The sequence below is a fragment of the Lonchura striata genome, chromosome 2 (genome assembly GCF_050655825.1).
Source record: "Lonchura striata isolate lonStrDom1 chromosome 2, ASM5065582v1, whole genome shotgun sequence".
NCBI classification, from domain to species: Eukaryota; Metazoa; Chordata; class Aves; order Passeriformes; family Estrildidae; genus Lonchura; species Lonchura striata.
Window position 1 is genome coordinate 154,085,563 of NC_140704.1, and position 22,029 is coordinate 154,107,591.

Genomic DNA, 22,029 nt, shown 5'->3' on the forward strand with positions numbered 1-22,029 from the left:
TGGGGTCAAAGCTTTTGGGGCAGGAGGGAGGTGGGAGCTCAGTGGGATCTCCACACATTCCTCTCCTAACCCCCAAGAGAGGTTTCTCTTCTTCCTATTCCTCCCTGATAGCTCAAATGCATGGGGAAATGAGTCAGTGCCAGGAATTTCTGTGCTGGTGCACAGAAAAATTCTCACAACTTCATTCCCAAAGTCCCCACTTTAGCCAAGGTACTCAAATCTTCCCTACAAGAAGAACACTGAAGAGAGGGTTTGAACATTTTGCAGTTTCAGATTTCGTGGAAGGTTGGGTGGGGTTTTTCTGGTTGTTTTGGGGGTTTTTTAAAAATTTTGTTGTTGTTGTTTTGGGTTTGTTTGTTTGTTTTAGTGTTGTTGTTTGTTTCTGTATGTATGTATGTATGATGTTTTGTTTGTTTGTTGTTTTTGTTTGTTTGGGTTTGGTTTTTTAGCTTCATTTCCCAACTTTAAAATCCCTGAAACTGTCCCCAGCTTCTCCACAGTTTCATCATCCCCAGAGAAGGAGTCATGTGTTGGTGGACTGAGCTATACTAAAGAATCACAGAATATTTTGGGTTGGAACAGACCTTAAAGATCATCCATTTCCAATCCCCTACCATGTGCAGGGACATCTTCCACTGTCCCAACTTGCTCCAAGCCCCATCCAGCCTGGCCTTGGACACTTCCAGGGATGAAGCATCCACAGCTTCTCTGGGCAACCTGTGCCAGGGCCTCAGCACCCTCACAGGGAAGAGTTTCTTCCTAATATCCAATCTAAATCTACCTTCCTTCAGCTTAACACCATTAATTATGGCTGTATTAAGTCCATCTCACAGAGTGAGGATACATCACGTAAATCAGCTTTAACCAGGCATTTCAATTTTGATTGATCCCAGTCACCAGAGAAACACCCATTTGTAACAATGCCTTTGTCACCAGTTTTATGGCAGCAGCTTTCCAGCGGATTTTTTGTTCTGCCTCCCACCTGTGTCAGCTTTTGTGGGTTTCCCAGGAGCTGCTTTACCTGAATCTTTGGTCACATCCTGCAGCACCCCAGGGCTTGTCCACCCAACAGAGTCCAACAGCCCCTATCACCCAGTTGAGGTGAAGCATCTCAGACTCAAACAGGAGTTGACATTCATTTCTTCAAGTCAGCAGACTGGAACTCTGACCTGCTCTGCATCCCTTTGCCAAATTTCCCTACGCTGCTAAAGCACCACACACCCAACCTGCACTTGGCAGAGCAGAAAGACAACGATGGAACAAGGCAAAAATTAGGAAAATTGGGCAAAACGAGAAGCCTGCTGGATGCACTGCTCAGGATAGGGCTGAGGATGCATCTCCCAGTGCTGGAGGAGCAGCTGCACAGGCAGAGAGCAGAATTTCCACTGCACATCCAGAAAGCAGATTTTCCACTGCTACTCACACTCCCTGAGACGGTTCAGCACTCTAAAAGCTGTAAATAAACTCATGGATCAGCCTGTCAGGATGACACAAATCTGGGGTATTAAATGCTGTTTAATCCAAATGCACAGGGCCTCATTGCTAGAGATTTTCCCACTCTTCTCTTCCTGCAGTTTCCCCTCAATCACTGTCCCAGACATTCCTTTCCTTTGTTCTATAAAGGAGGCTGCAGAAGAGCAGAAATTAGCGTGGGCTCCTCTGTCCCCCAGGAATTTCACTTGTTGCTAACGAAGTCCAGCTCTCATTAAATCACTGGCAAAAGAGCAGCACAGGAAAAGATTTTTAGATCTTTACAGACTCTGATTACTCCCATTTTAGGAGATTTTCTTTCTATTGGATTCTTAGATTTTCAGGGTGCTAACATGTTCCAGAGAAAACTCGTCTGCACATTTTGGGATAGAACTCAAGTTGGATGGGTGAGGATTTTTTTTAACTTCTTTATTTTATTCTATCCTTGGAAACACTAAATTTGCCTCAACAGATTTTTATCCTGGCCCAGTAATCCTGAATCGACATGCACTGAGGTACTGAACAAAGCCTCAGATGAACCATGAAGAAACCAAACCAAGGGTTGGAAGCTCCCTCAAGAGCTCAGATGGAATCACCCAGCTGGGAACAGCACTGCTTTAAATCCCCAAATAATCCAGACTGGAATCACCCAGCTGGGAACAGCACTGCTTTAAATCCCCAAATAATCCAGACTGGAATCACCCAGCTGGGAACAGCACTGCTTTAAATCCCCAAATAATCCAGACTGCAGCCTCTGGTGTGCTCCCACATGGGGACACTCCTGCACAGCCTCCAGCAGGTACCTCTGAGCAGTCATTTCACATGCCAAAGTCACACCAAAAGTCAAGATTAAATATCTCAAACTTTGCAAAAGGCAGGAGAAGTGCCAGTTTCGCTGAGAAGGAAACACAGAGCAACACTGACAGTCCAGAGTTGTTCCATGAAGTTAAAAACCACCCAAAAATTCAGGTGCTAATTTGGAAGGGTGAGATTTATTTATATTTGTTGGTGGGAGACCAGTTTTCTCACCCTGTACCACAATTCCCTAATGGGAAAGAGACATTGCATGTGGATCATACTCTGAAATAATGGAAATAATTTGGTTTTTAAGCCTCCACATATTCCTGGAAGTCAAAATTATATAAATGGAAGACGACTGTGAGGTTATAAACTCCTCCTCAAAGGCCTCTCAGTCCAAACCTATAATAGCACCAACAACCACCATCACACCTAAAAAAAAAGCAAATTAAATCTAAAAAAACCCCAACCAACAACACAAATTAAACTTCTGTCCAAAATTTCCAAAAAATTACTTTGAAAATGCAATTCAACAAGAAGAATGTTTTTTTTTCTGAGAAAATTGCACTGTATCTGGCTTGCAGTTTCCTGCCCCTAGACTTTTTATTTCACGCCACAGTATGCTGCCAGTTCTGGCTTTTATTTTGTTCTTATTTTGCAAAAGAAAAGAAAATAGTAACAAGGAGGCTGTTTTAACTACTCCAATTTCAAGCTTCAACACATCAAGCCGAGATGTTGTAACTATTCATGGAGGATGCAGCAGTTCAAGCAGACAAGCAGAACAATTTAAAAACAGCAGCAGAAAGCAAAGCAAAACTGCCTCTGTACTACCATGCCAAGGAAGAAAAACCAAGACTGAGAAGTAAAGTGGATGTGAAATCTGATAAAAAATTAAACAACTTTGATTGCATCAAGTGAATACTTAAATATTATGATTCCCCAAGAAGGATTAGAAGGTTTCTGATATGCATTAAATGATGTTCTGCATTAAATACATGCCCTGACACTAACAGAATTCAGGGCCACAGCTGGGAAAAAATTACTTCTATTTACACTGTGGGTCCTCAAGACTGTGAAGGTTTTGCAGTACATGTGTTACAGAATCCCACATGCAAATGGTTTCTCCTTTATTTCCTTAACTGGACATTTCCAAAAAGCATTTCCATTTATTTTCCTTATTTATTTTTCCAGGAAAATCCCCTTGGACCCCAGGACAACCCAATTTCCTCTGCTAGCAGTTCAACCTCCTCCCTGCCTAGCATATAGTGGTTTCCTGCTATATTTATTGCTGTTATTTTTATTCAGAGAAATCATCAAATGTTTTGTGTTGGAAGGGACCTTAAATATCATCTGTTCCGGCCACCATGGGCAGGATCACCTTCCACCAGACCAGGTCTCTCAAACCCCCATCAACCATCTCCCAAAGCAGCAGCAGTTAATGGCATTTCTGATATTTGCCTATTTAATTCTTCTTTCTCTTGCCTGAAAAGCCTCACAGGCACCCAGGTAGGTGCAACAGATGGAAAAAAAGAGTTTTTCAACAGCTTCTCTGCCAAAGCAAAGTGCACTCTGCAGGGGGAGACCCAACTGTGAGTGGGACCTTGAGGAACCTTGTGACTTGGGTGTGGAGTTGTATCCACAAATTGCTTCCTCTGGGCAAAAATCTGTGAGGCTGCAGCAAGTTTAAATCCAGCCATGCATCAACTCACACCCATCTGCTGTGCAGGAGTGGCAGCTCAGACCTCTGTGTTAGCTGTCACACTCTGGATCAATGCAAAAAAGGAGAAAGAATTTAAAAAAAGAAGAAAAAAAGGAAAGAAAAAGGAAACTGAATCATGGAATCACTTAGGTTGGAAAAAACCTTTGAATTCAACCATTAACCAAGCACTGCCCAATCCACCACTAAACTGTGTGCCTTGAGTGCCACATCCACACATCTTTCAAATGTCCCCAGGGATGGTGACTCAGCCACTTCCCCTGACACCCTGTTCCCATGACTGATGACCCTTTCATTGAAGGAATTGTTCCTAATACCCAACACAAACCTCACCTGATGAATCTTGAGGCCATTTCCTCTTTTCCTCCCATTTCCTACTTGGGAGAAGTGACAGACCCCAGCCTGGCTGCAATCTCCCTTCAAGGAATTGTAAAGAGTGGTTGAGGAGCTTAAAAATCCGTATTTTTGTAACCACTATCTCAGAGAACACTCAGAGTCCATCAGTGTCCATGATTCAGAGTAATTATAATCTTTAATTCATCATAATTCTGTCTGCAGGAGACAACTCTGGACAAGGACTGGCCAGTGGAGGGATGTGGTGTCTTTGCTTGGAGCAGAATAGAAGCCAAGGGCTCGTGGGCTGCTTCCCCCAGTCCTCCTCAGAAGGGAGAAAATAATTCTGCTGCACCTGGGCATCCCTGAGGCTCTCATGTGCTGGGACAATCAACAGCTCCAAGGACCACCAGCAGCAGCTTTGGTAGGGAAGGAGAAATCCCAGCAGGAATTTATTTCAGCTTCTCTTCAAGAAAAGCCAAATACGATGCCTGACCAGGCTTATAAGGTCTTGTCTCAAGTGATCTGGATAAAATTAATGTAAAATGGAATTGCTGGAGGTCCAGGACCACAATCATGGCAAAGGAACCTACAGGAACATCCTTTCACTTAATGTTTATGAAAACTGCCTGTGTTTGCCACATTAATCTTCCTTTCCTATTAATTATTTCACACTAATTTGGAGCTCCTAATGGCTTTTCTGCAGCCAGGTGAAGTCAATTCCCTCCCTGAACTCAATTTTGCAGCAAACCCAAAATAACCTAAAAGTTGCAGAGAAGAAGCAGTAATTACAGTAACTTGGGTAAAATGGGGGAAAAGAGGAAAAACAGGACAAGAATTTGATCTTTCTACTCACAATACCTAACATGGCTGCAGCAAAGCAACTCAGCACCTCAGATTGCCATGGATTTATCCCCAAAGCACCACCAATAATTCTTTCTGTGGTCTGTTAAAGAAAGTCACAGATTTCCTGCAGCTTCTCTCCTTTGAAAACTTTAACTGAAGTTACAGCATCATCCTTTGCTGAAGAGACTCACACAGAAACTCCTCTTCTGTGCCATGAAACACCTGCAAGGAGTAAAAAAAGCAGGCAGGAAGCAAACCTGCTCACTGATATCAAATTATCCACCCCAAATCCTCAGTTTACCTCCAGCAGTATGGATCAAGCCCCACCACACCCAGCCTTGTGGCTTAACCCTTTCACAGCTGAGCTGAGTGGATGAGCCTCACCTATCCACCACCTTGTTCCTCTTCCAGGACCACTTGAGCCACTGCAAAGCTTCAGTTCCCTCCTTTTCATACCATATCCAAGAGAATAATTCCTCATTGAAGACTGAGATCCACAATGAGAGCCATGTGCCTCTGGCACTGGGAAGTGAACTCCAGAGAGAGGAAGAGATTGATTTTTCGGCAGCTGGCCAGAGAGGAAAAGAGATTTGCTCTGGAGAAAAAATGGTAAATTCATGTCTTTGTTTTAGTTTCTACACAAGAGCTGGCCTTAAAGTGAAAAGGTGGAAGAAAGTGAAGGAGGCCAAGGACAAGAGAGAGTAAAGAGAAAGAAGCAGTTTGTCATATAAGGAAGAAAAGGCAAAAAGCAAGAAGTGGTGAAGGCACAGACACCTACACTCACCCCAGGCGAGTCTTTTAGTCCCCAGCACTCAACAGCTCCCCAGGCTGTTCCTCCCTGTGGATTTTCTGGTGTCTGATCCCATGTTCCACACAGCCCTTGGTTTCTTCCACTGCCACAACACTGTTTTGGTCTTCCACTTCCTTCCCTTTTCACAGAAACCACAGGAACCTTGATTCTCCTCATCACATCTGCTCTCCCGTTGACACTGGTCAAAAAATGCTTCAGCAAACACCAGGACAGAAAGGATTGCCCGAGGACGTGTTTGAACAAAGTTCCTTTCCTCAAAACAGCTTAAAATAGAAAAGGAAATGGGAGAGAATGAAAGAATCACGTGTAATGTGAAGTTGCTCCTGGCGTGCAAGCTTGGGAGGTTTTTATTTCCTGCTGATGAAATTTGAGTGAAATAAGTGATAAAGGGAAATGTAAGCAAAAATCACACTCATCAGGCAATGTGATTTTCATCAGCATTGTAAAATGTGAGGCTGTTTCACATGGAAAAGCTCTGAGGCTCTTTGCTACAGGTTTGTCCTAAAGGGCCTGGGTCTCCTCGGCACAGCCACAGCACAGGAGGGGGCACCTATGGAATTACAGATCTAAAAATTGGGATGAAGCTGGTGTTTGCACCAATCCTCCCTCAAAATCCTCCTCACATAGCAGGGTCAATGTGTTCAAGACTTTAATTCCCTACGGTTAACTCAAGGTCTCTGCATTAACACTTATAAACACTTGTTCTTTTTGTTTGTTTGTTTGTTTTTTCTTTTTACTTTTTTTAATCATCTTCCTGATTTGTCCAAGTTCTCCCAAACATACAAAATACATTTTTCCTGGTTTTAGAAATGAAGTTTTACCTGAAGGTAAAATTTCTCTCAGCTGGAAGATTACATCCCACCCATCTAAAAGGGAGAGGTGTTAGGTAGTGAAGCATCTGCCTTCTCCTCCTCTCCCTAAGGGAAAACCAAGAATCATAGAATTGATTGAGTTGGAAGAGACCCACAAGGATCACTGAAGTCCAACTCCTGGCCCTGAACAGGACAATCCCAAGAATTACATCCCATGTCTGAGAGCATTGTCCAAAAGCTTCTCCACCTCAGACAGGTTGGTGCTGTGACCACTGCCCTGGGGAGCTGTTCCACCCTCTGGATGAAGAACCTTTTCCTAATATCCAATAAACCTCCTCTGACACAATTTCAGGCCATTCCCTCAGGTTCTGTCACTGGTCACCAGAGAGGAGAGATCAGTGCTTGTCCCTCCAGCCTCCCCCTACACAAGGAAATTGCACCCCCCTCACTTCCCCACCAGATAACACTCCCAGAAAAATAACAGTGAAAATGAAAGCAAAACCAACACATCTGCTTTCACAGAATAGATTTTTTTTTTCTATTTTAGAGTTTTACCACAGCTACAGCAAGTTGGCCAGAGGAGACAGAAGTTTCATAATCTCTAAACCAAATTAAGTTCAAGGCCTAAATTCAACAAGTGGATAAGACCAAGAAGGCAAAGCATGCAGGGGGAATAATTTCAGGTTGGTAAAGAGCCCACCTACGGTCCCATTTTTGTCTTGGGCTCTCTGAAACAGTTTAAATACCTAAACCTTATCCAAACCTCTAAATTTAGACATAATTAACACATTCCCAGAGAAGTAAGTGCACAGTGTCCCCAGAACAAATGCTCCTGGTAGAGCTTGTAAGTTTTAACTGGAGTTCAGCATGGTTCTTTCTAGGAAAAATCTAACAAATAAAATAAAAAAGAAGGCTTGAATAAATACAGATACAATACACATTTCTAAGAGAAATAATAAATACAGTGCCTATCCCAAGGGAAGTTTAGGAAACCAAGGAAAAAAACTATTCAGGCAAAGGTTTGCCATGTAAGTGAGGCCTAGGGAAGTGGAACCAAACCTTGGCAGCTTGGCAAGTGCCTGTGCCCTTGGTGGCACAGCAGGCACTGCAAGGGACACTCCAGCCATGGAGAATTACCCCTTATGGAATTAAAAAAGGTAAAGGGTGAGAATTAATTAGCAACCTAGCTGAGGAAAAAGGCTGCACACAATTACTACAGTTCCATTTAAATCAGCCAAGAGATGATTTTTGTCCTAAGCCAGTTGGAAGGAGCATTAAACCCAGGAGTGCTTTGCCATATTCCCATCCTCCCCATGAGGGAAACAGCCCCATGCTGTTCCAAACACAGCACCAAGTCCTCAGCCACAGGAAATACAAATCTCTGTGTGCCCAAGACCTGGTTCAAAGAGAAAAGGAAATATTAAGAAACATTAGAGATTGATAAGACACCGGAACAAGTTGCCAGGAGAACCTGTGGATGTGTCAGCCATGGAAGTGTTCAAGAAAAAGTTGGATGGGACCTTCAGCAACCTGGCCTAGTAGAAGGTGGGTTGGAACAAAATGATTTTGAAGGTCCCATCCAACCCAAACAACTCTATGGTTCTACGATTAATTACCTTTTTACAGTGCAATTAAGATTCAATCAGATTTGCTTTGCATTATTTCTGGTTAAGATGGTTTTGTTCACTTTGGTATCCTTCTTTAGCAAGAGTCTCAGCTCATGTAGGAGTGTGGCCAAGGAAATCTGCAACTGTGTTAAAATCATAGAAATCAAAGAATGGTTTGGGTTGGAACAGACTTTAAAGATCATCCAGTTCCAACCCCCTGCTATGGCTGGAGAAATGTGTCAACAACTCACTGCTCAGCTTTGCCAAACCTTTGGATCCATGTCCCTGAGGGTGCATCTCCAACTTAATCAAAAACAGCCACCCAAACCCACCCATGTGCTCCTAAGGAAATAAAGAGAAATACCCAGACTGTCCACAAAGAGAGATTGTTCCTAGAGCCAGCCCTGAGACAAACACTCTGCCAGACCGTGCACTGATTTTTGGCCAAGTGGAGAAGCTCCTCCTTGAGGAGCATCACTTATTCCACAAGCCGAGACATGAGCAATTAGCAGCCCAAATTCTCTCCAGTCCTGGAGGTGGATCTTGCAAGTGAACAGCAAATCCATGACCAAAATCCTGGAAAATCAGCAAGTGCAGTCTTGCCAAGGAGCAGAGAACTCCCAGAGAGGATCAGGCACAAGGTGTCTCTCAGAAGATGAGCTACACTCTGTTGTAAAAGCAAAGTGCTGGATAAAGCAGACATGCTGCTTCCAACTCATGATGGGGAGGAAAACGCCCAACAAAACTCAAATAAAAGTTCCAACCTACCAACAAACTTTGCTACATTACTGCCCTAATAGTTTGTTTCAATTTATTAACAAGTTCCCTGCTTTTGAAAGATCACTAGAAATATATCAGACTTTTTCCCAGCAGAGAGTGACAGTTTGTGCTTCTTACTCTTTTCTTCCCAAGCTTGTTAAAGATGTTAGACAGCAACTTCAGCCTTCAGTACAAAACCTGATATTCTCTACATCTGCATTAATGCTGCCAGAAAAACCTGTTGTCATCCTATGTTCCTGTTTAGGCAGCAGGGAAAAAAAAAACTAAAAGCAAAAAAACCCAAACCAGCATGGGAAAAAAGAAAAAAAACACCAAACAAACACACTATCTTCTAATTTCTAAGAAAAACAGCAGCTCTTGTTGATTTAGTAGAAGGAAATGTCAAAGACTCATGAGGCTGTTACTAAAATAAAGAGCCCATCACTTCATGGGGGCAACACAATAGCTAGAAGTGATTTGAAGGTCAGGCGAGGTTGGCAGCCCATGGGAGAGGAGCTGGTGGGATCCTCTGCCCTGATCCACCTGCTCAAACCTCTGTAAAATTAACAAAGTAATTCAGAGAACTTCCACTTCCACCACAGGAATCCACAAGGGCTGCGGTGCTCTTCTCCAGACAAAAGAATTAGAGGAAAAGATGATTTTCCGTAATGATTAAATGAAAAATTGACTTCAGAATTTAAGCAAAATTTTATGAAGAATAAATGCAGAGCAGAGCTGGGTAATGAATTTCAAAGCTGCTAATTATGGAGGTGTGGAAATTTTGGTTTTGGTTGGATAGTTTTACAATTAAGAGTTTTTCTCCATTTTTAAGCAGTGGGGAGACAAACTTTAAAAGGTTTTGCATAATTCTGATGTGTCACCAAGACACAGTTAAGTCCCTTTAGAATGAAAAAAATCACTCTTTTTTTTTTTTTTTTTTTTTTTTTTGTGATTTTTGCTGGTAGTGGATTAGGATAGAGTTAAATGGACAATTCATTTCTGATTGAAATAAATCAATGTACTGGAAAATACCAATTAATTTTTGAAATATCACTATCAAATCCTATTGCTTCTTGCTTTCCAAGATGGAAAGTCTAATCATGTTCCCTCCTTCATGCTCCAAAGCAGTGGCAAAAGCAAGCATTAAAGCAGGGTCCACCTTTATTTTTAAAAGAATACATAAGTTATTAAAAAACAAAGAAGGCAATTTAAGGTATTTGGCGTTTTGTTTAATTTTTTAATATTGATGTTGTATGAGGGTATAAATAAAACCGTAGTGAAAGCAAGTTTTGTTTGTACTGCCATATTCCTGGGATAGTCTGCAGTCCTGTGTTAATGCAAACACAAACAACAGCACCAACAGGATGTGAAAATGCAAAGGAATTGACTGGAAAAGTAAAGTGGAAATGATTAATCCTGCACTTACCGCCTGAGCTGTTGGGAGTGCAACGTGCAAATAGCCAGCAAAAAAGATGAAGAATCCAAATATTTTTGAAATGTCGTTATTTAAAAATTTATTGGTGATATAAATCACAAAATAGTGTTTTTATTTTTAAACTGGCACTTAATCAGCCTCTCTTTTGGTCTTATTAATGAACTCAGTACTAATTGCCTTAGAAAATATCTTTTTAAAGATTCAGGCTATTAATGACAAGATGGAGATGATTTTTTTCCTGATTAAGTCCACGTGATGCAAGTGAGTGGTAGCAGAAAAAATCAGCCCTATGAATAAAAGAGAGAAACCCTAGAAAATATTACCTTGCTATGACTTTCCAGTCAAACAAACACATCCCATTGGGATGGGAGACTGTGAATGATCTGTCCCTGGAAGTCTCCAAGGCCAGGCTGGACGGGGCTTGGAGCAACCTGGGACAGTGGAAGGTGTCCCTGCCCATGGCAGGGGTTAAACTGGATGGTTTAAGTTCCTTTCCAACTCAAACCATTCCATGAGCCAAGTAAATGGATATTTCTACACTCCTTGTAAATGTGATGCTGGACCCTCAAGTTTGTTCCAGTCAACACTTGTTGCAGCACAAAGCCATAGAATTTCAAGTGTATAAAATGCCTTTTCTTCCCATTTTCTTCCTCTTACTAAATTTCTTCATAACTATAAATTCAGGCCATTTCAAGGACACAGAAGACAAATTTCTCCCACAGTAAGTAAAAACAAAACTCTCAGACAGACCTTGCAAAGTCATTGAGAGTTTTCACAAACTAAAAGCCCTGGAGAGATGAAGTGAGATCTGGGATGACAGGACAGCAGAAATTACTGAAACAGAGACAAAGTGGATGCAATGGAAAATAGCAATGGAGCAATGCAACAGCTGGCACCCATCTATGGGAAAAAGAGGTTTGTGCACAGGTAATGTTGTAAATGCTGGAGTAGATTTCCCAACTCAAAGTTCCAACTGATGCACCCTCCTCTTCTGGAGAGCTTCAACTCTCTAGCAAAGAAAAAAAAAAGGATCAAGGTAATTTATTAGACATTTTAAAAATAAATGAAAAATGTTAATATATCCCTTGCCATATATTGGGAATCTTGATCATGTTTAAATAAGAAAACTATACTGCTAATTTATGCATCATACTTTATATACCTTCTTAGCATTACTGAATGGAAGAAGGAACATTACTTTTGTTTGCTTAAGATTAAGCATAATAGAAACCATCTGGCTCCAAGAATTAGCTCTTTTGGAAGAAATCATAAAACCTACACAGGGTTTTATAATCCATATGTAGCAGACCCCGTACGTCGTTCAGGAAGATGAAGTGCCATCTCCCAGAGCTTCTGGAATTCTCCTGGGCTCGTTTCTGTGGGACATTTCATATGGATCTGGTCACCCACAGCTTATAGAATCTGCAGCTGGTCAGCAGAGGTTGTGGAAATGGCCATAAAATGTCCTGTTTCTTGTTACACAGTCACTGCTGTAGTTATTCCCTGGAAAGGAAGGACTGGCACAGAAGACATCAGCTCAGCTGCCTCTCCCTGGGATTCACATGGACCAAATTTTGATTTCTCAGACCCTGTGCAAGTTACTGGCAAGCCCTTTTATTGTTCCTCACAGTGAAATGGTCAATGTGGGGAAACATTACAGGATTAGTAATTTATTTTTTTGTACACATTCACTCAGGAACAGACCATCCCCCTCTACCAAGGGAGGAGTAGAGGAGAACATCACCTTACTGCTATGTATTACATATAAAAAAATTACTTTACATTCCACAGATGACTTCAGGTATAAACACTGAGTTGTAGAATGATTTGGGTAGGAGGAGATGATAAAAATCATCTTCTTCCAACCCCTTGCCAAAGCAGGGACACCTTCCACTATCCCAGGTTGCTCCAATCCTGGCCTTGGACATTTCCAGGAATGGGGCAGCCACAACTGCTCTGGGCAACCTGTGCCAGGGCCTCACCACCCTGACAGTAAAGAATTTCTTACTTATATCACATCTAAAGCCATTCTCCCCTGTCCTCTACACATCCTTGTAATCTCACAGACCCGTTACTGTACAAGGAAACCTCCAACCCAGCACAGCAACACAGCTCTAAAAAGACAGAGCTAAAAAATAAAGTTCAAGTAAAAGAGCAGTTCATTAGAAGTTTATGAAAAGCTACAGAAGAAATGGAGTTTCTCCACGTGTGATGTGATTTGGACAATGAATTTAATGTCTACAGTTGCACACGAAAGAAAAGTAAAGGACTGTACAGGTAACTAGACATTATTATATTGCCCTCTGCACCTTTGTAAAGAAAAAATATCTCTTCCTCATGGGTAAACCAGCATCATTTACACTGAACTAGGGCTCAGCCCTCATGTTCAGGAGACTGATCCATGCTCAGGGTCAACTGTGCCTTCAGCTGCAAGACAAGAAGTGGCTTTTTTGCTGTTTAATTCAGTAGAACTTTGCTGTGTTTCTCATGCTCAGCAGGAGTCATTAAATATCTGCCAACCAGATTTTGCTCTCCATCTTAATTGAAAAGTCTCTATTATGTACTTGAATGCAGACTTTCTCCCTTTTTTTTCAAAATAAAACTGAGACGTGGCTTGAAGTATTTGCCTAAAAAAAAAAAAATGAAAAATTCCACAGCACTGTGATACTGAGTAGTATGAGAAAGTGGAAGTGACAGGAAACTGATGAAGAAAAGGCTGAGTTAAATTTTTTAGACAACTGGTTTATTAGCTGAAGCATTCTGGTTTAGATCAACAGATACAAATGCCAAACCCAGTAAACTGGTTTCAGCTGAAAGTCTTTTTTCTTCCTCCCTTTACTATAGTTGAAGCATCCCCTTACAAGCTTTCAAAGGGAAATGTTTTGACATTTTGAACTGAAATACCATGTCCTCAAAATTTGCCCATATTAAAAAAAAAAAAAAACGCAAATAGCAAGAAAATTAGAAAAAAAAGAGGGTTTTCCCCAAATACTTCAGTAAGTGCAACTCCTTTTTTTTTCATTTGCAGGTGAGTTCTAAACATAATTGCCAGCCGTAAGGAGGAAAAGCTTAACAAGTAAATAAAAATCATTTACATCACCCCCCTGAGTACCAGCATCACTGCTCATGCAGAGAAAAATGCATAAATGCATTTACAAGACATAGCAAAGAGGTGAAACCAAAATATATCTGAAAGGTTTTGGTTCCAAGACCAAAGCTCAGGCAGATATACAACCTCCACAGGAGATAATCCTTTGGTCCCTTTGGAAGATGTCAAGGAATCCCCAGGCAAATAATCATTTAAGAGTTAGGGAAGTAATTCTGTCAAAGAATCCAAGAAATGCTATTTCATGTCTCTTTTCCTCCTGTAGCCTCTCTTCAAACATTCTTGCCAAGAGCTAAAGGAATTTTCTGACACTTTTTCTATGACAAGTGGTAGAACCACAGAATCACAGAATGATTTGGGCTGGAAGGGACCTTAAAGCTCATCCAATTCCAACCCTGTGCCATGGGCAGGGACACCTTCCACCAGACCAGGATGCTCCAAGGTTCATCCAACCTGGCCTCGGACAATTCCAGGGATGGAAACCACGACTTCTCTGAGCGTGTTGCTGCAGCTGAGGTCAAAGGAAACCCTTCCCCACACCTATTCCCTATCAAATGCCCATGAAAGGGTTAACAACTGATTCCCAGCACACCTACAACCATTCCCTTCTGTGCACACCACTATTAATAGTAAATGTGAACATGTGAGCAGGGTGTTGCCAGCAATGGCTCTCTGGATTTTTGTCGACGTTGGGTTTGCAATAAGAAAATATAATGTTCCAGCAGAAGGAACAGGACTGCTGCCAAATCCCTGCTCCACCACCTTTCCTTGTGCTGGTTTTGCATCCACCAGCATTAAAATGTTGGGGACAAAAGGTGGGGACAGCCTCTGGCTTGGACAGGGGACTCATGCACCCACAAACCAGTAGTGGCCACCTAATGGGGACCTGTCTTGGATGTGAGTCTGGGGATATTCCATGCCTGGAATTTGTGGGTGTCCCATCCCTGGAAGTGTTCACAGACAGCTGGATGGGGCTCTGAGCAACCTGGTCTAGTGGAAGAAGTCCCTGTCAAAGGCAGGGGACTAGAGTGAGATGATATTTAAAGTTTCTTTCAATCCAACCTATTCTATTTGTCCTTTTACATCTTTTTGCCTCCTTTTCCTTTTCTTCATTCCCTCAGCCTCTCACTTGCTGTTCCCACCCACCACTTTTGAAGTCAGCAGCAGCTGCTGCCATGCAGAGCTCACAAAGCAGCTCAGGGAGACTGAGACGTGTCACATTCCTCCCTGGGGAAAATTCCTTCCTTGCTGCTTCTGAGGAAGAGAAGGCTGAAACTAAGGGCTGCCCAAAACTGCCTCCATCTCTATTGTGAGGATGGAGCATCCCCAGGGCCTGTGTTCATCTACAACAAACTTCAGCCCATCCATCCATCTGGTCCTGCTTGAGCAGAGATCTTGGACTTTATGAACTCCAGAGGTTCCTCTCAACCTTCCCTCATCCTACAACTCCTCAACAGACCATTCCTCTTCTCCCTTAAAATGAACAGTGACAAAGATCCAAGGAGCAGGAGTGCTATGGTTTTCTAGTCAAAGGTTGGATTTGATGATCTCAAAGGTCTTGCCTAGCCTTGATAATTCTGTGATTCTTTTCTGGTGATATCCTGCCTTTCTTCTTTCCAAATCCCTGTTCAGAGAGGACTGGCACTGGGCAAGAAAACAATCTACAAGAAAATGTGCTACCCTGCTGCTGAAACTGGTGAAGTGGTGTCAGTGGTTTTTAGAGGCAACTATTGATCCTTAAGTGGTCAGAAGTTGCCTGCCCCAGGTTTCCCAACATGTTGCAGCTCCCACGTGTTATTCCTTGCACCGCCCAACTGGGCAGCCACAAGAAAGATCATGTAGACTAGGTAGGACACATAGATCTGCTGGGGAAGGAGATGCTTTGCAGGTCAAATTCTCCACTGCTGGTCTGGACTGGATGAATGAAGTAAAGGAGAGCACTGAGAAAAACACACTGGGTACGTAAAAGGCACAGTAGCCAATTCCTCCTCAAAACATAAAATATCTCTCACTGGTCACTAAGAAAAGACATCTTGAAGCTCTTGAAGGCTTGTCAAGAAGGTGGGGATCACCCCCTAACACCCATCCAGTTCCAAGGAGTTCACAGCGTGGTTGGAAAATTCAGCATGAGGTGATTTCCCTCAAAACAGGTGGGAACAGGAGTTTGGCAGCCTCACTCATTCTCATATCCCACTCCCTGCGCTGTGCTAATTCCACACTTGAGATGGTTTAACCTCCCCCAGAGATCTGAGGAGGTCAATCAGCACTTCTCCTCCAGTTCATTGTACCCAGCAGCCTGAGAAGTTAGCAGCAGTTCGAGTGAGTTGATTTTATCAGAAATTCCTGCTGCAACCTCCATGCGTGCCCAAACGCCATCAAGGCTTCTATAATTAGAGCACACTGAGAGAGAAAAGCAATTTGTAAGGAGAATTACATCTCTAAAATGTGTCTTTCTCAGAAAGGTGCTGCCTGCATGTCTGGGGGGAAAAGCTTGAATATTCAGGAGGAAATTCTCTGTACTGGTGCCACTAGACATTAACTAAAAAGCTAATTGTTTTGGGTTTTTTTCTCACTAACAGTCCCAAGTCATAAAAAAAGAAACAAAACCCCACATAGGCACACACAGGTGCAAACTTGCACACACCCCTCAGTCATCTGTGCTTAATCAAAGACAAGATATACACAAAATAACCAAAATATCAGCCAACATGCTGAGCACTGTGAATCTGCTTGCAGTGCAATGGCACAAGATCTACAGGAGCAAACTGGAGTAAATTTATACAGGCTGAGATTTATAACAGCAGAGTACATAGTGCTTTAGATCATGCTGGTATTGGTGTTGCTGCAGAGCAAGAGCATTTTGTTCCCAAATATTTAAATGAGGCAAAATGAGCTTGCTGGGCAGTTGTATGTACCAACTGCTATTGGGTACTGGGAATGTTTAGTCTGGAGAAAAGGGACCTCAGGGGAGACATCACTGCTCTCTGCAACTGCCTGAAGGCAGATGTGGTGGTGAGGTGGGGGTTGGACTCCCAGGAAACTCATGATGGAAAAATGGGAAATGGCCTCAAGGAGGTTCAGATCAGATATTACAAAACATTTTTTCACTGAAAGAGTGGTTAAGCATTGGAACAGGCTGCCCAGGGCAGGGGTGGAGTCCACCATCACCAAAAGAGTTTAAAAAATGAGCCAAAGTGGCCATGGTGGTATTTGGTCAAAGGTTGGACTTGATAATCTTTGAGGTCTGTTCCAGGCTTATGGATTCCATGGTTCTATGATCCCATGAAAACATTCCCACCCACAGCCAACCCAAGGCTGTTTGCTGTTTTGGTGCAGCTAAAAATCACCTGTACAGCCCTAACTGGGATTTCACCTCAGTCATGTTGGCACCATGAAGCAGAACCACCCCAGTCTCTGGGCCACCACACAAGAGATTCTGGGTTATTTTTGCAAACAGGAGGAAAACAAGACATTTCCAGACTGTGGGCCATGATCTGTGCGTGCTGTGGGCAAGAGCAGGGGAATGGTCCCGAGTCCTGGTCCTGACCCTGCATCACCTGAAGGTCCCTCCCTTCTCCACTGGAACATTGTCCCTTATTTCTATGGAAAATCTCTTTGATCCTGCCTGTACGACTGAGGAGAAATTACAACTTTGGGTCCCAGTTGCAAGGATGATGCAAAGAGCTGAATATCCATCAAATAATACTGCAGGAAGTTCTTTGCATACAGGTAATTCAAAAAGACTGACAAAATAATCTCATGATCCCTTCCAGCTTTAAAATCCATGATTGCAAGAGCTGAAAGGTGTGCCAGAAAAAAAAAAAAATATATAATGCTACTTAACTGTTAACGCCAAGGTTAGATGTATTTTCACCCGAGATGGCTAAATAACAGAATTTCAAATCTTCCAGTGAAGTTTTGCACCTTTAGACTGAGTAGGTGGAAAACAACACTTTTAAAAGGAGCATCTTTGCATCACTAAAAGCACTCTCTGTCTAAATGGGCTGGAACTATGTCTGGGGACTTCAATGCCATTGTCTTGAAATACTGTAAAAATAAAAAATTTAAAACAACAAGCTTCACAGTTATGGAAAGTTAAAGTTTTTGTGCCGCCATTAAAAAGTTGGAGGCTTCAATCTCTCAAACAGTAGCTGGCTTGTTTAAAGAACAAAGCTCAAAGGACATTAGCAAGATTCATCTTGTTAATAATTCATTATCATTCTTTTTCTGTTTCATCAAAATGTAGATTTTTACTCAGAAGATTGCAATTCAGTTTTTGAAGATTGTTTTGTTCTTACCCTGTTTCCCTATTGAAAATACACTAAGACGATACTTTGGGGCATTTGTGGTGGATTTGGGTTGGGTTGGGTTTATAATTGGACTTGAAGATCTTTTCTAATTATAAAAAAACCTATGATTCTATGATATTGGTCATTGGGTACAAATAGGTTGCCCAGAAAAGTTACGGCTGCCCCATCCCTGGAAGTGTCAAAGGCCACATTGGACGGGGCTTGGAGCAGCCTGGGATAGTGGGAAATGTCCCTGCCCATGATAAGGGGTTGGAATTGGATGATATTTAAAATCCCAAGTCATCCTAGGATTTTATAATTAAAAAAAAAAAAGCATTTGCTCCATGTATGAAGGAGACACAGTCCCACATTGCCTGGGTACATTTCAGTAGTGCTAGAAAAAAACTTCTGGCAGCTGGTGAGCTCTGAGATACCCAGTGACACAGAAGATTTCTGTAACCTCTGCTGGGATCTGAGCCCAGGTCAGATCTTAGCTGTGCCAGTGTTGGACAGCCAAAATACAGAGACCTGGTACAGCCCAGGCTGCAGCACACAAATACGAGCACCAAACACTGGTCTTCAAAGAGAAAACCTATAGGGATGCCCTAAAAAAGCTGAAAATATTTCCTGTTCCTTGCTAAACTCTCATCTGACTGCCCCACCTCTTCACCCATCTCATGGAGGGCAATTTTCTTGCAGACACAGCTCACCTCAGACAGGGGTGGAGGATGGGGATGGAGGGGATCCCCATCAGGGGATGGAGGACACAGCTGAGCTGTGGCAAGCAGCACAAGGGAAATCTTCCTGAGTCAGGATGTTCACACCAGGTGTGGATCTGGAAGTGCTCCAAGGCCCTTCAGCTTGGTCTGGACAGCCTTTCCCCTCTCTCAGGGGGTCAAGAGCTGTCCCCATCCCTCCATCCAGCCAGAGCTGGCAGCGCTGCACTGAGCAGCATTCCGTTAGGAGAGCTCCCTGCAAGCTGGGAGAAAGCTGAAGCACAGAGGGAAGAAGAAGCCAGCTCAAATAAATGGATAATTACCATTTAATTCCCACATATTAGATTTGGCAACACTCGCATTACGGTTAAGTCAATAAAGCAACTTTGACTCGAGCCTGATTTGAGGACGGGACAGAGCGATCAATCTGTCTGAGAGGAGCTCCCAGCCCTGCCAGGAGCCTCGGGGTGGGGACAGAGGAAAGGCCCGACTGCCACGTGGGCAGGGAAATGGTCCTTTGTGTGCCAACACAAGCATTAAGCAATGATCCCATCCGTGCTCTTCCTAAATTAGGCAGTTTCCCTCATGGACAATGCATCCCCCTGTTCCTAGACCTCAATTAGGCTGCACGGCACAGCCCAGGACCTTGCTGGGAAGGTGCTGCTGTGCCAAGCCAGTCTGTCCATCATGTCCACATGAACACAGCCCATGCAGGAAATTCACTGGCAGGCGACCTGCTCAAGGGAATGAGCTAATTGCAGCTGCAGCAGAGAGATGAAAACTTCCCAGGATTGCCTCACAGCTTGTCTTTCCCACCTGGCTGCACATCAGTGAGGGAAGGATGTCCATGGACCCTGCCACTGCCAGTGGGATACAGCAAAGGGCTCTGAGGGAACAGCTCTTGCAGATGTGTTTAGTCCAGATCAATACTAATAAATGTTTCCTGGCATCTGACATCAATAGATATAAAATAATTCATTTACAGGTGCAGCTCCCTTTCATTGAGACAAGTGAATTTTTTTTTTTTTTTTTTTTTTGTGAGCTACAGCTTCCTTTGGGAGAGACAAAATCTGCCTCTAGCACAACACAGTTGCTCATAAGAGATGAGGAAAAGCAAGTGAAACTATGGGAATTTGAGTTCAGCAGAAAATATATCAAGACAGAAATTCCACCAATAATGCATTATTTATTATTATTGATATTATTAATATTATTATTGCAACCAAGATGCATCATTTTGCATTACATGGCACCTATAAAATAGAATTCTGCATTAAACCACTGCTCTAGTGGTGTGCCAAGCATGTGCCCTGCCCAATATACATGAGAATCTGTGAAAGGCTGAAAAGAAAACCATGGCAATTTGCTTTGGGTGAGCACACAGCCAGGCATTGCACAGGCTCTCAGGCTCTATATTGTGATAAACCTGGAAATCCCTGGAGATATTGCCATTAGTTTCAGTGGATTTAACACATATAGGGTGCATTCAACAGCAGGATGCATCATAAGAGCATTCAGCCATATAGACTGAAACTTCACCAGTATGAAGTAGGGACTTGTTCATCCCTTGCTGCTTAAAAGGAAAGAAAAAACGAACAAAAACCCCAGCCCACAAAAACAAAAACAAAAACAAAAACAAAAACAAAAACAAAAAATAAAAAAAATACCAAAAACCAGGTGAAAAAAATATCAAATATCAAAATATCAACCTAACACTTTATTTTATTAATATCAAAGCAGGTAAATTAAAAAAAAAATCTAAATTCCTCTGTACAGTTGTTACCATTAGAATATTAGTGATCATTCTTCACCTCACAGTATTTAGATAGATGTGGTGTGGTTATAGATACAGATAAAACACATTTTAGAGCATATTTCTGTTTCAATGTAAACATTTTCCTGAGATGTCCTAAAAAGCAAGAACACTAAAAGCACCTGCTGTTAAATCTTTGCTTAAACCTCCAAATTTCTCATGAAAATCTGAAGTGTGCTGTTAATGAAATTGTTGAGTTTTTAATGTACATGTCATTCTGATGAATGTAGAACATAATTTCCATAATGTCCTACATGTTTCACGCACTTCTAGGTATTATACCATCTTCTGAATAACACGGGGAAACAGATTATTAGCAGATTAAGGAAAGAAAACAGAATTATGGAGCTATGTATGGTTACAGAGAATTTGCTTCAAGGTAAGAATCGCTGCACAAAACTTCCCAAGTGTTTCTCACTTTTCCAACCACTAGATTAATAACTTTGCAATCCAAGCAATAATTTAATTAAAGTGATCAGAAGATAAGAAGTAATACTGCATCACTGAATCTAATTAAACTTAAAGTTTATCCTCTAGAAATTGAGAAAAATACATATTTCTTCAAGGAAAGACATTCATTTTATTCTGACAGTGGAGAGGATAAAAGTAAAAAAAAACAGTCAGTTTTGTTGATACCATCTCTCTCGCCTCTCTCTCTCCAAATGACAATTCTTGCCTGGCTCAATAATCAAATAATAAGCATTCTGCAAAGCTAATCTTCCTTTTCTGAGCTGTCTGAGCCACTTTATCCCATCCCACCCTTGTCATTACATGGAAAAACAGCAGTGCCTGTGTAAAAATGGCAACAAATAACCATGTTGGAGTCTGCCCAGCAGAGAATCATGGAATGACAGAATATCCCGAGTTGGAAGGAACCTACAGGACCATCAAGTCCAACTCCTGGCCCTGCAGCAACCCCACGCTGTGCCAGAGCCCTGGGGAGCTGTTCCAGAGCCCAGCCACCCTCTGGGGGAAGAACCTTTCCCTGGAATCCAACCCAAACCTCACCAACACAACTTAAGGCCGTTCCCTCGGGTCCTGTCACTGTCACCACAGGGCAGAGATCAGTGCCTGCCCCTCCTCTTCCTCTCACCAGGATGCTGAAGACCACAATGAGCTCTTTCAGTCTCCTCTTCAGGCTGAACACCAAGTGACCTCAGCCATGCCTCCTATGGCTTCACCTCCAGACCCTTCCCCATCCTTGTAGCTCTCATTTAGATTCCTGTCAACAGCTTTACATCCTCCCTGTGTTGTGAAATGCCAAAAATATTAATATAAACTCTTTTTTATTGGTCCTTTAGGATAAAACAGGTTACAGTGATCACTTGGGAGAGAACAACCTCCAGATCTGAGCAAGACTCCACATATGAATACAGGGCAAAATTTCTCTGACCCAACATGTGAGCATGAGATGGGGCAAATGAGAAGACTTAGAGGGAGGTTGAGACCACTCAGGTCTCTGATGAGAACTTAAATTACACATTCATTGAACCAAAGCCACTTTTCATTGTGACATA

General features: G+C 42.4%; 1 protein-coding gene across 9 annotated transcripts in view; it reads right to left on the reverse strand.

Moving 5' to 3' along the window:
* The window catches only part of TSNARE1 (t-SNARE domain containing 1), a 460,205-nt gene that overhangs the window by 309,912 nt on the left and 128,264 nt on the right, over positions 1-22,029 (reverse strand). The window lies entirely within an intron of this gene.